Below are 13,301 nucleotides of genomic sequence, written 5' to 3'. Positions count from 1 at the left end.
CAAGATTCTTAGGTTGCTGATCAGCATTGGTAGAGGGAGTTTCCACACCAGGAGTTCTCTACTTTGGTGAAATCACTGTTCTGGACAAATACATGTTTATGTTTCAGATATGGAGGCAATGGTGCCTGAATCTTGCTTCTAGCTATAGTGCCAAAGGATGAGCACACACTCCTATCATCTGTGGCAGGAACAGTAATGCTTGATGTTAAAGTAGTACAGCCAGCTGGAGTAAAGCAGGACCTCACTCCCAAGGATGGGTACCAGAATGGCTTGAATATATGATGACAGATAACAAGTCAGTCTGCAAGAAACTCCTCCAAGCCTCGGGCTACTTAACAGTGAGAAGCAGCCATGGAATGATGCTAGTGACAAGATGTATCACTGCTTAAAGCTGGCTTATGTCACTTAATTTCCCTGAGCCTCAGTTTCCTAATCTGTAAAATGAGGGCCTTTAGATATAGAATATTATGTTCCTATAAGTTCAATATGGGGCCCATATTGTTCCTAAAAAGGGGGGAAAGTGTATATAAACGTGTATGTGTGAATGTGTATGCATATGCATGTATGCATATGAAAATGTATATATACAGGTATATATTTATATACATACAAACATACACACATGTATCTATGAATATGTATAAATAAAAATGTGTATCTATAAAAATATCTTTGCATATTTATCTATATATATTTATATATATATGAACAAACAAACAAACACACACAAAGCATTGCATTGAATGGCATGGCATGAATGATGTGCAAAACAACTAGTGGAGGCTTGGATCCTTCCTGTTCCAAGGGTTCCTGACAGAAGCCCCTTTATCTGGACAGCTGCAGAAAGCTGGGTGTGGAAGGGGAGCTCTCAGTAGCCCTTCTCCCTTTCCTCCCTCCAAGGACCAGGCTGCAGCAGTGCTGCTCAGCTTGGACGGGTACAGATCCTGGGAGGCCAGAAGGTTAGGAACTGAGTGAGAGACTTAGGGGCTGTGCCAGAGGTGGGGTGAGGGAGGGAGGGGTATATAATTTAGTGTAGGGGATTGTATCCCAGGCTGGGGATGGGCTGATGGAGGGGGATGGGACCAAGAATGTTGGGTCAGTGGTGGGGGTTGCAGCAGCTGCTAGAGTTTGGTGTCATAGGTGGTTGCTATAGCAACAGTAGCAGAGGAAACCATATGGCTTGTAGGGTAAGTCAGGAATTTCTCTGGTTCTTCTCTCAATAATTAAGCATTAAACATTCAAGTACTTCCTTTGTGCCAGATAGTGTAGTAAGCGCTGGGGATACAAAAAGAAGTAAAATGCAGTCCCTGCCCTCAAGGAACTAATAATGTAATGGAGGAGACAAGAAGCAAACAAATATATACAGACAAGCTATATCCAGAATAAAGAGGAGATGATTAACAGAGGTAAGGCACTATCATTAAGAGGGGTTGGAGAAGGCTTCCTGTAGCAGGTGGGATTTTAGTTGGGGCTCAAAGGAATCCAGGGAGGTCAGTTGGTTATGTGGAGGAGTGAGAGCCTTCCAGGAAGGGGGAACAGCCAAAGAAAATGCCCAGAGCTGAGTGATGGGGTGTCTTGTCCTTGGTACAGCCAGGAGGCTAGTGTCACTGGATTGTAGAGTATGTGTGGGGAAGTGAGGTATAAGAAGCCTGGAAAGAGAGGAGGGGGCTAAGTTGTGAAGGCCTTTGAATGCCAAAAAGAGCATTTTCTAATAGGGAAGTATGGGAGTTTTGTTTTTCATTATGACATTTGATTTTTTAATCTATGGAATAAAACAAGCATCTTCATGGCAAAGTACAATAAAAAGATGATGCATGTGAGACTGCAGATCTACTAGGCACAACTTGCTTTTCTTTGCAAATATACAACAAAATAAATGATCAGGTAAATTCCTTTTTTTTTCCCTTCCCTCCCCCCTCCATAATAACCTTCTATTTGACAAGTGTAAAGACTTAAGAGTTTGGGATGAGAATTCGTTATTTGGTAAAAAAAAAAATGTTGGGAAAACTGGAAAACAGAATGGCAGATACTAGGCATAGGCCACTGGAGTTTTTTTGAGTAGGAAGGGTGTGTGTGACATGATCAGCCTTGCACCTTAGGAAAAATATGTTGGTGGTTGAATAAAGGATGGATTGTAGTGGGGAGAGACAAGAGACAGTCAGACTCACCAGCAAACTACAGCAATAATCCAGGAGGGAGGGGATGAGGGCCTGCACTAGAGTGATGGTAGTGACAGAGGGCTTGAACCACTGTTAAAGGTGATGCAGACACATCAAAACTGAGCAAGAGGCCACTACAGAGGGGAGAAACTGCTAATGGATAATAAAATGACATAGTTAGATTGGTGAAGGTGGGAATTGGCTATCAAATATTTATTAAGAATCTATTTCTTGCTGGGGAAAAGTATAGGACAGAAGGGATATTAAACTGCGTATGAAACTGAAGGTCTATAGAGTCATTGTGATGACCTTATTGCTCTATGCCTGCGAAACCTGGAAGTCTACCAGCACCGTATCTTCTATTTGAATTGTCTTAGGAAGATTCTGAAAGTCACCTGGCAGAATAAGATACCAGACACTGAGGTCCTCTCTTGAACTAAACTGCCAAGAAGATTACTGTGCAACCCCGATGGGTTTGCCATGTTGTTTGAATGCCAAATGTTTGCTTGCTAAAAGACTATATTACGGAGAACTCACAGAAAGCAAGTGCTCACCTGGTGGTCATAAGAAGTGATACAAGGACACTCTCAAGGTTTCTCTTAAAAACTTTGGAATTGATGAATGGCATGAGAGAAAACTGGCACAAGACCTCCCAACATTGCATGTCCTCATCAGAGAAGGTGCTGTGCTATATGGGAAAAGCAAGATTGAAAGTAGCTCAAAAGAAACACAAGATGTGCAGATTTAGAGAATCCACCTCCAAATGTTCATATGGACCACTTTGTGCCTGACCTGTGGTAGAGCATTCCGAACCCATAATGAGTCTGATCAGTCACAATCAGACACACTGTAATCGGACTCCTAACATAAGTGATGTCATTTTGGTCCTCTTCGGGAATGACAGACAACCAACCATTTCATGCTGGGCACTGGCCAAGGTGCTAGAGACTCAAAGGCAAAAGGAACTTTTAGTCTAGCTGAGGAAGGCTAGAGATAGCAATAGGAGGAATGAGGGATGTGTGGTCATTTTTACAAGTTGGCACCTTCCTCCAGTCACACAGACAGTGTGTGTTAGAGATGTAACTTGGATCATGGTCTTCCTGTCTGTGAGACCATCTTTCTACAAGGTATATAAGGATGTTGAACATAGTGTACACATAGCTATTAATGCTGATTTTTCTGAGGAAGCAAATATTCATAGCAGACTACTTCCTAAACAGATGGGAGATGTCCTGAGATTCCATTATGTGAGATACAGCCTGGATAAGAAAGTTGAGCAAGGAAGCAATAGTACCTGTTGGTATTTGTTGTTTAGTCATGTCTGACTCTGTGTGCCCCTATTTGGGGTTTTCTTGGTAAAGATTTTGGAGTGGTTTGTCATTTCTTCCTCTCTGCTCATTTTACAGAGGAAGAAAATGGAGGCAAACATGGTTAAAGACTTGCCTAGGGTCACACAGCTAATAAATATCTGAGGCTAGATTCAAACTCAGGTCTTCCTCACACCAGCCCTAACACTCTATCCACTAAGCCATTTAACTTCCTCAATAGTACCTATTGGTATAGTGCTATCCAGTTCAATTCAACAAATATTTATTAAGCATCTACATTTTAGCACATAGTTTATGTTATCATAGGTAATAGGAAAACAGACAAAAAAAACAAGACAGCTTCACCCTCAAGGAGTTAAAATTCTATTGGCACATGTTAATTAATGCACCAAAAGTGCTTTAAGATTCTGGTTTTCCCAACAGTCCCGCCAACATTTGTTATTCTCCTTCTTGTAAAAATTGCTGATAAGATGGGTATCGAAGTGCAAACTCGTGATTTTCTTTAATCTTCATCTCTCTATTTGAGCATCTTTCCTACATTCCTATAAATATCTTGGATTCTACTCTTGGAAACTGCCTGTTTAGATCCTTTTGACCATTTATCAGTTTAAAGCCAAGTATATTATCTTCAACTATGACCTGTCTTCTGAACTCCAAACCTGCATTTCTAAATGCCAGTGAGATGTCTCCAGCTGGTATCTTAAACTCAAAATATTAGAAACCAAACTCATTTTGTGGACCCTCCTTCAGACTTTGCTCTTTTTATCATTTTGCCCAAACTCTCATCTTGGAAACTTTGGTGTTGCCTTAGATTCTTCCCTTTCCCTCATCTTTCTTTAATAGGTAACTTACCAAGTCCTATCCAATCTGCTTCCACACTATTTCATCATGCCTCTCCACTTGTTGAATTCCTACCTATCCTTTAAAACTGAACTCAAATCCCACCTTCTCATGAAACCTTCCCTGTTGCCCCCTATCAGTAATGGTCTTCCTCTCAGACCTCACATACCACTTTGCTTTGCAATTGTCATGTATTATTATGTATAATATGTGTTTAGTCTGAGAACAGGGCTCAGAGATGAACCTACAGGTAGAAGTTAAATACTCACAAGTAGTCAGAGTTGCAAGCTTCAAAAAGAGGGTAACTTCAAGTAGATAACTGTAGATCTCATAAGGGCAGGAACACTTTATTATTAAGACTGATCTCTCCCAGCTCCTGAACACTCAAATGGAGTTGCTATCACAATGACTTATATGTTCTACCCCAAAAATGCAGATCAAAACCCACCAGCCAATGAAATCATGTTTCTTGTTGCCCTTTGGATATAAGACAAATGCTCAGGCTCTGACCTTTTAAGGGCTTAGTCCTACCCGAAACCACTTGACCCCTCACTTATGAAACCCCCACTATTTTGATGGGGAAATGGGTTGTGTTGTACATGAGATCAAACCCCAGAAATAGCTTTAGAAAGTTTAGGGCACCTAGGCGGCACAGCGGATAAAGCACTGGGCCCTGGATTCTGTAGGACCTGAGTTCAAATTTGGCCCTCAGACACTTGACACCTACTAGCTGTGTGACCCTGGGGCAAGTCACTTAAGCCTCATTGTCCTGGCAAAAAAAGAGAAAGTTCATTAGGTCATTTGGTAAAGTAGAGCAAGCCAAAATGAAGGTGTTGACTCTCCTTTCCAGGTTCTGGAAGGCTTATATTAGCTAGGATTTGACAAAAGTTTCCATACACAAATCACATGTAAATTATCTGCAAAGATATCACACATTAACACATTAAGGGAACACAAAACACACACTTCATTGGTCCCAAAACAAGACCTAGATGGGGAACTCCAAATAATAGTGTTTGGGTGGATGAAGGGTTGGGGAAAACCAAAATCCTTTTCTCATATACAGCATTTTTAGAGAGTTACTGGGGTCAGACTGACATGCTGGGTACAAACAATCTCTAGTTAGATTTAAACAGTATAATAATTAATAGGTTTTCCAAAGAGTATAATGAAACATCTTCCCACAGTTAGGAGTTTCAAGTGACAAACTCATAAATCCAACATTTGAAATAGACCCATTGGACTACATGGAAACTGCCTATTCTCTATTCACTCTGTCCTTGGCTGAACTCTCTAATGTTAATATTGTCAGGAGACATTTTTGTTTACCTCAGGTCAGGAAGCACACTCCTTCCCACTCCATCCACAATTTAGAGCTTTTCCCTCTCTCATTATCAACTTCCATACCCTTGACTGCTTCCTAAAAGTACAATAACATTAAGACACCTTCTTAAATGACCCCTTATGTTCTTTTTCATCTTTTACACTCTATATACTTCAAGTTTAGTAGAACAAAGCGTGCTAACATTACGAATAAAAGATTCAGACTAAGCAAGCCTTTGGTGAACATCCTATGACTGCATGACAAAGGACAATGTATTAAAACCCAATGTTGGGCAGCTAGGTGGCACAGTGGAGAAAGCACCATCCCTGGATTCAGGAGGACCTGAGTTCAAATCCAGACCAGACTCTTGACACTTACTAGCTGTGTGACCCGGCAAGTTACTTTAACCCTCATTGCCCCACAAAAACAAAAACAAAAAACAAAAAACAACAACAACAACAAAAACCCAACGACAATGTCACATTTTAGGAAGGATATTTGACAAATTGGAAATGGTCCAAAAAAGGAAGACTGGGATGGGGAAAGACCTTGTGAGCATGTTGTATGAGGATCAATTGAAAGAATTGTGAATGTTTAGTCTGGAAAAGGGAAGATTTAGGGGGAATATGACGGCGGTCAAAGTATTTGAAGAGTTATGATCTGCTTAACAATAGAGGATGGAACTGGAAACAGTGGATGTAAGTAGAGAGATACATTTCAGTTCCATAATCCATGCTAATAATTACATTTTACCAAAAGCAGAATGGGCTGCCTCAGAAGGGAGTCGGTTCCCTACCACTAGAGGTCTTCATGAAAATCAGTCAACAACATTATTAAGCACAATGTCTAAAAGCACAGGGCAGAATTAGTTAACTTCTGGGGTCCCTTCCAATTTAAATTCTGTGGTTCTCTGATAACTTCATATGGAAAAAAGTTCCTTGTTAGAGTCCAATGCTGGAATTAAAGGGACTTTGTAAAAGTATCAACAGATCAGTTAGCATCAAAAGCAATCCATCTTTTTATTTGGTACACTTAAGGAAAAATCAGTTGACTTAATTGGAAACACTGAAGGTAGCACAGAGGGGTAAGTTGGCACATCGATGAAGGGCATGAGAGTCATATCCACCTCCAAGCTGGGACAGTAGCTAAATCAGTTTACTAGCCTTCTGGGCTAAGACTGACACCTCCAGACTGGAATAATCTATTACCCTCTCCCAATGGGGTAAGCACTGACACCAGCAGGTGAGATCATGGAAGGACTAGGAAAGGATACAGTCAGAGATATTTCCAGGGAGCTTTGGGAATAATGGTCTCCAGGCCAAGGTAGGTATGGAGGGTCCATGAGCCTTGAGGTAAATTTGTAGTTAGAGGGTATGATAGGATAATGATATAGCAAAGAAAACTGAGCAGGAGTGATGAGACAGATAGGAGAAAAACTAGGAAAGGAAAACCTGAAGAAGAAAGAGAATCCAAGAAGAGAGGGTGGCTAATAATTTTAATTACTGCAGAAAGGTAAAGAAGGATAAGGATTGAGAAAAGGTCACTCAATTTGGCCATTAGAAGATCACATGCAACTCTGAAGAGCCATTTCAGTTGAGTGATGAAATTGGAAACCAGATTGCAGAAGATAAAAAAGAAAAAAATTAAAGGTTCCAAGTATAAAAGTTTACAGATATGGCGAACAGGATGGAGAAGAAGGCGTCCACAAATGAGGCAGGGAGTACTGGGCAGGGGTGGGGTACCAGGAGGGAGAGAAGGGGATGTGGCTAGGGCATAAACAGTTTTATGTATAGAAAGGCAACAGTAGTCCTAAAGGGGCTGAATTATGAGGAAGGTCACTACAAGGAAAGTTACCTCACTGCTACCCATTACTGAAGGCAGTCAGTAACCTTCTCCAGCTAGACTCAGAGATTAAGGTTCTCATCTCTCTGAATTGGAAAGGCTTGCAGCAGCTCGGCATTCCCTCCCTCATAGTCTTCAGTGCATTTTCAGAAAATTTCAGCTTAATCAACAATGTCTAACCTCAGGACAGCAGGGTCACCCACTGGAAATGGAATTATTATTACTGGAACTTGTCTAAATGCTCCCTGCCCCCCCCCCCTTAGTCATTTCCTTTTCCTTTCTGCATGGCAACACAGTATAGGTGTAGAGTATTTTAAAAAATAAAACAAAAAAAAGGAGATATGTGAAAATCCAAATTTGTAAATAGAGAGATAGAGAGATAAAGACAGAGATGGAGATGATATATATATATATATATATATATATATATATATATATATATATATAGAGAGAGAGAGAGAGAGAGAGAGAGAGAGAGAGAGAGAGAGAGATGGAGAGACAGACAGACAGATAGATAGATAGATAGAAATAGAGATATATAATTTAGTCTTCGATATAGAACTGGAAAGGGTCTTAAAGATCATCTTGTATATGCCCTTATTTTGGCAGAGGAGGATCATCAAGGTTAAGTGACTTTTCCTTAATCACACAGCTAAACAATCAGTCAAAAGATTTGAACCCAGATTTTCATAACTACAAGGTGAACACTCAATCTAATATGTTGGGCTCATGGGGAAACACTAGAAATTGGTCCAAATTTTCCTCATTACATGATCCTATGAGTTACTATTGTAGGGTTCAGGGAGGACTAGCACCTCTGGTGTGAGGGCTTGCTGAGTCCTTTTCAGGGCTGCTCGTCCACCTTTGGTATCCACCTTCACCCAGTTCTCACCTGTAGCAAGTGAAGTGGCCACACCCCAGTAAACCATCCTGCAGATGGTCTAACCCAGGTTGAAGGTAACTGAAAGAACTCAAACCTGTTGATGAGTTAGGGGATTGTCTACCCCATGCATATGAAGACTTTCCCCAGCAGAAAGGGCAGATGAGAACAATTTGTTCCAATGGTCATGAGGGAAACTGAAGTAGGCACTATGGAGAGCTCAGAGCTTGGTCAGACATCAACAATCTTCATCCACTTCATCCCATGCCATTGCCAGTCATCCTGGTTTTTTTTGTCTTGCCACTGGACTTCAATGACTCTGGAAGAGTGAGGCTGATGACTTTGTGCAATTCTGCTTCACTTAAATCCAACTCAGCTGTGAGTCAAAACATTATCCAGTGATGTCACTGGCCCTCTTTGAAACAAGGAAAAAACAGCAATCATCATCCATAATACTCTTTTATTTGTAAAATGAGAATGATAATATTAGCTCTAATTGAACCACAGGCTCCTGTGAGGAAAGGGTTTTGCCAATCTGAAAGCATTAAAATATGAGTAGTTTAGAAATGTGAATAGTTATTGTTTTTGTGATTGTTGCTGCTATGATTACTATTATTTTAATTAGTCTAATGGTTTAATGAACCAATCATTCATTCTGTTTCTAACATTGGCAACCATGCAAGGATTATGGAAGGAGTACATGCCTTCCATAATGATGATCTCAAACCTGATTTTTTAAAATTTTTGACAAAAGAGTTGTTTCTTTTTTAAAATAAGTAAATTTTCTCCTGGATTCTTTCACAAAGGGATTTCTTCAAGCACATTTTTTAAAAAAAATGCAATGCTCCCTACCAAAAGAAACCCCCAAAACATATGTGTACACATCTATGAGTGTATATATATACATATATATATAATTAAAAATTTTATTGATATTTCTTTTATTGTTATATCACCTTCATTTATGAATTCAGTGTGTTTCTCCTCCCATTGCCACCCATCTGGAAAGCCATCCCTTAGATTCTAAGACTTAGAACAAACAACAACAACAACAACAAAAGACATGTTAAGGAGCACACAGATAGATAGCTTAAGATAGCTTCCAACTCTATCTCTTTTTCTCATTGAACTTGACCTCTACCAGAGTGCTATAGTAAAAGAGGATGCAGGATTTTTGTTCGGATGATCTATGTCTGAGTCTCAGCTCTGATACTTGATATTTGTGGGATCTTGGAGCAAATCACTTTACCCCTCTAAGCCTCAGTCCCCCTTCCCCCACCCTGGTAAAATTAAAGGATTGAGTACATGTATCCAAAGATCATTCCTGCTCTAAACCTTGTGATTCTCTATTCTTGTCTTGACCTCTCCAATTTCCATTCCTTTGCTTATAGCTAGAGGGGATTGCCTCTCCACTTCATCATCCCAATCTACCTTCTTCCTTCAATACCTAAATCCAGTGCTATTCACTATGCATTTCCTGCCCTCTCTTTCCTGAGACAAATGTTCTCACCTGCCTGAATTTTTTTATGACATTTAATATGTACTTTATGCTTATCCTACAGTCTGTGGTATCAGAATTTAATAGTGTTAATTTTTATTTGCATGTCTTTCCCCCTTTTAAACTGTAAGGCACTTGAGAGTAGAATCTGAGTCTTAACAGTTTTTATCTTTTTGTTTTTATCCCAATGCCTTCCACACAGTAAGTGCTTAATGATATTTGCTGAATTTAAGCAAGACTGAAGAAATACTCCTGCTTGTGGTAGATATTGTCATAAGTATATGAAAACACAGAACACTGCATGTTCTTTTTTGTGGGATCCACAGTAAGTCACCTAGTAATCCATACAGGAAAAAACTAAAACAATTTAATGGAGAATGCATAATATTCAGACAGGCTGTAGGCTGGAGAATCTATTGAATAAGACTGTCAACACATCTGCCTTGAACTACAAATAGTAATGAGGTGAGTCTAGGAAAGAATATGGAAAATTGGGCAGTGTAATGAAACTAAGTCATCAGTGCTCTCTGCCACCAAAGGCCATTTCTAAAAAAACAATGCTGAGGGGGCATCTAAGTGGCACAATGGATAAAGCATTGGCCCTGGATTCAGGAGGACTTGAGTTCAAATCTGACCTCAGACACTTGACACTAGCTGTGTGACCCTGGCCTGCAAAAGAAGAAGAAGAAGAAGAAGAAGAAGAAGAAGAAGAAGAAGAAGAAGAAGAAGAAGAAGAAGAAGAAGAAGAAGAAGAAGAAGAAGAAGAAGAAGAAGAAGAAGAAGAAGAAGAAGAAGAAGAAGAAGAAGAAGAAGAAGAAGAAGAAGAAGAAGAAGAAGAAGAAGAAGAAGAAGAAGAAGAAGAAGAAGAAAAGATGGAAGGAAAAAAAACCCAATGCTGAACAGCTTCCAGCAGGAGCCGGAAGCCCTGCTTCTGGACAGGCTCAGGGTCTGGGGACAGCTGGTCTTGCAGGATGAGAAGGTTAAATTGATTAATTGCCCAGAACATCTCAATTACAAGAAGCTCATTGTACTCTTTGTTTTGTTTTGGTTTCATTTGATTTGGTTTGGTTTGGGTTTTTTTGCAGGGCAGTTAGGGTTAATTGACTTACCCAGGGTCACACAACTAGTAAATGTCAAGTGTCTGAGGTCAGATTTGAACTCAGGTCCTCCTGAATCCAGGGCTGGTGCTTTATCCACTGTGCCACCTAGCTGTCCCCCTCATTGTACTCTTTTGAGAAATATGAAAATAACAGGAGGTGGTTGTTGACTCCACGTTAAACTTTGTAGCTCCCTTTAACAGTTACAGGATTTGAAAATTGAATCAATGTTATCAGATGAGTTAGAGTCCAAACCAGAGCTACTGGTCAAGTTTGTTCAGAAACACATACATACCATTGGGACGGGGTCTGGTAGAATCTGAACCTAAAGACATCACTTGTCTGTTCCTGGTGCCTGTTACTGAGACCTCAGAATGCAGCCAGCTTGGGCTACCAGATGATACTCCAAATCGTACCTACTCTTGTAAGGAGGTAACTTCCCCTGCTATGTTGAGAAGCCTTCAGGTGAACCTGGGCTCTGATGGAGAGCAAACAAGGGCACACACTGTACAGAAGTCTCCTGAGCTTCTGTCAATGCTGGAGTCTCCTAGATTGTTGCAAGGCCTTCAACCAAGTGACAGTCCTTCTTGAGCTAACAAGAGCAGGCCTGAGCTCCTCAGCAGAGCACTTAGTACTTCTTCAGGATGAAGCAGAAGATTCTGGGAATGACTTTCTCTCCAGTGATAGTGCTGACAGCATCCAGGTTCAAGAGTTGACCTATGACTGTCCGATTGCTGCTACTTGGGCACAGCTGGCAAAAAGTGCCCAATCCAGTAGCAATGGGGAAAATGTTCACCTTGGTCCAGATGATGGGTATCCTAAAGATTGTCAGTCCCTTCCTCACCTTCCTCAAGAGGGGAAGAGGCTCCAGTGTATAGTTGAGGGCTGTGATTGGACATTTGTGTGGCCAGCATATTTTAAGTACCACCTAAGGACACATAGTTATGTCCATTCTTTTATTTGCCCCACTGAAGGCTGTGGGAAGAACTTTTATGTGCTTCAGAGACTGAAAGTGCACATGAGAACTCATCATGGAGCTTTTTTGTGTCCTGATCTGGGATGTTGCAAGCAGTTCACCACTCACTGCTCGGAATCTGAAGAACCACCTTTGAATCCACACAGGTGAGAAGCCATTCCTGTGTGAAGCTGAAGGCTGTGGCCATTCCTTTGCTGAGGATTCCAGCCTTCAGAAGCATCTCTTGGTTCATTCAGGCATGAAGCCCCACCAGTGCCAAATTTGAGGGAAAAACCTTCTCTCAGAGTGGGAGCCAGAATTTGCACATGAGGAAGCCACTCAAGGATGGGAGCAACAGGGAATCGAGTTCGAGAGCAAATAGCTGAGCCGTAAATGGGTAGCAGTTTGCTTGAGGAAGCTTCAGGACATAGTAAAAATCTGCTGTCTTTAAACTCACAGCCCAACCTTGGGGTAGAGTCCGTGCACCTACCAGATACTAACACCATCCTGGGAATAGAGGAAGAGGTGCTTGCAGAAGGAGTACCAGATGTGATTCTGCCACAGTCCCATCACCTGTTGCCCATGTCTACTGGGAGACAGTCGTATGAAGTGTACTAATTTTTTTTTGTCGGGGTAATGGGGGTTAAGTGACTTGCCCAGGGTCACACAGCTAGTAAGTGTCAAGTGTCTGAGTCTGGATTCGAACTCAGGTACTCCTGAATCCAGGGCCGGTGCTTTATCCACTGCACCACCTAGCCGCCCCACCTAATTTTTTTTTTTAGCCACAAACATTTATTTTATTTTTTCCAGTTACATATAAGGGTAGTTTTCAACATTCATTTTCATAAGATTTAGAGTTCCAAATTTTTCTCCCTCCCTCCCTTTCCTCCCCCCTCCACAAGATCACAACCAGGTTATATATGTACAATCCACAAGTGTTCTTTTTATCAGTTCTTTCTATGGGGGTGCATAGTAAGCTTCCTCATTAGTTCCTTGGGATTGCCTTGGATCATTGCATTGCTGAGAGTAGCTAGATGTATGCCTTATTACAGTAAATCTGCAGGAGTTATTAAATGGACATCAGAGTGAGTGTTGATTCTTGGAAGAACTGGTTATATGCTAGAATCCCAAGTGCACACATTGGGGTACAGGATGCTTTTAGCTTGTGGTCTGACAAAACGGAACTGATACAGGCTATGACTCTGGCTCTCATCTTCCCCTTGTACACAGAATGAATGTGGTAGTGATCATTGCTTTGGGGCCTCTTCACACTTAGCATCTGATGCAGAGGAGGAATAAAGCACTGAATGTGAACTGGGTAACTGTCTCTCCTCCTCCTATTGCATTTTGAAACTCACTTCTCCTAAAGGTGAATTTG

The 13,301-nt window shown here is 41.0% G+C and overlaps 1 pseudogene; it reads left to right on the top strand.

Annotated features, from left to right (window-relative positions):
* Positions 1–11,195: 11,195 nt before the first annotated feature.
* Positions 11,196–12,541, top strand: LOC122747538 (annotated as a pseudogene).
* The last annotated feature ends 760 nt before the right edge of the window (positions 12,542–13,301 follow it).

Source organism: Dromiciops gliroides, chromosome 3 (assembly GCF_019393635.1).
Source record: "Dromiciops gliroides isolate mDroGli1 chromosome 3, mDroGli1.pri, whole genome shotgun sequence".
Lineage (NCBI taxonomy): Eukaryota > Metazoa > Chordata > Mammalia > Microbiotheria > Microbiotheriidae > Dromiciops > Dromiciops gliroides.
This window is presented reverse-complemented; position numbering and strand designations above follow the sequence as displayed.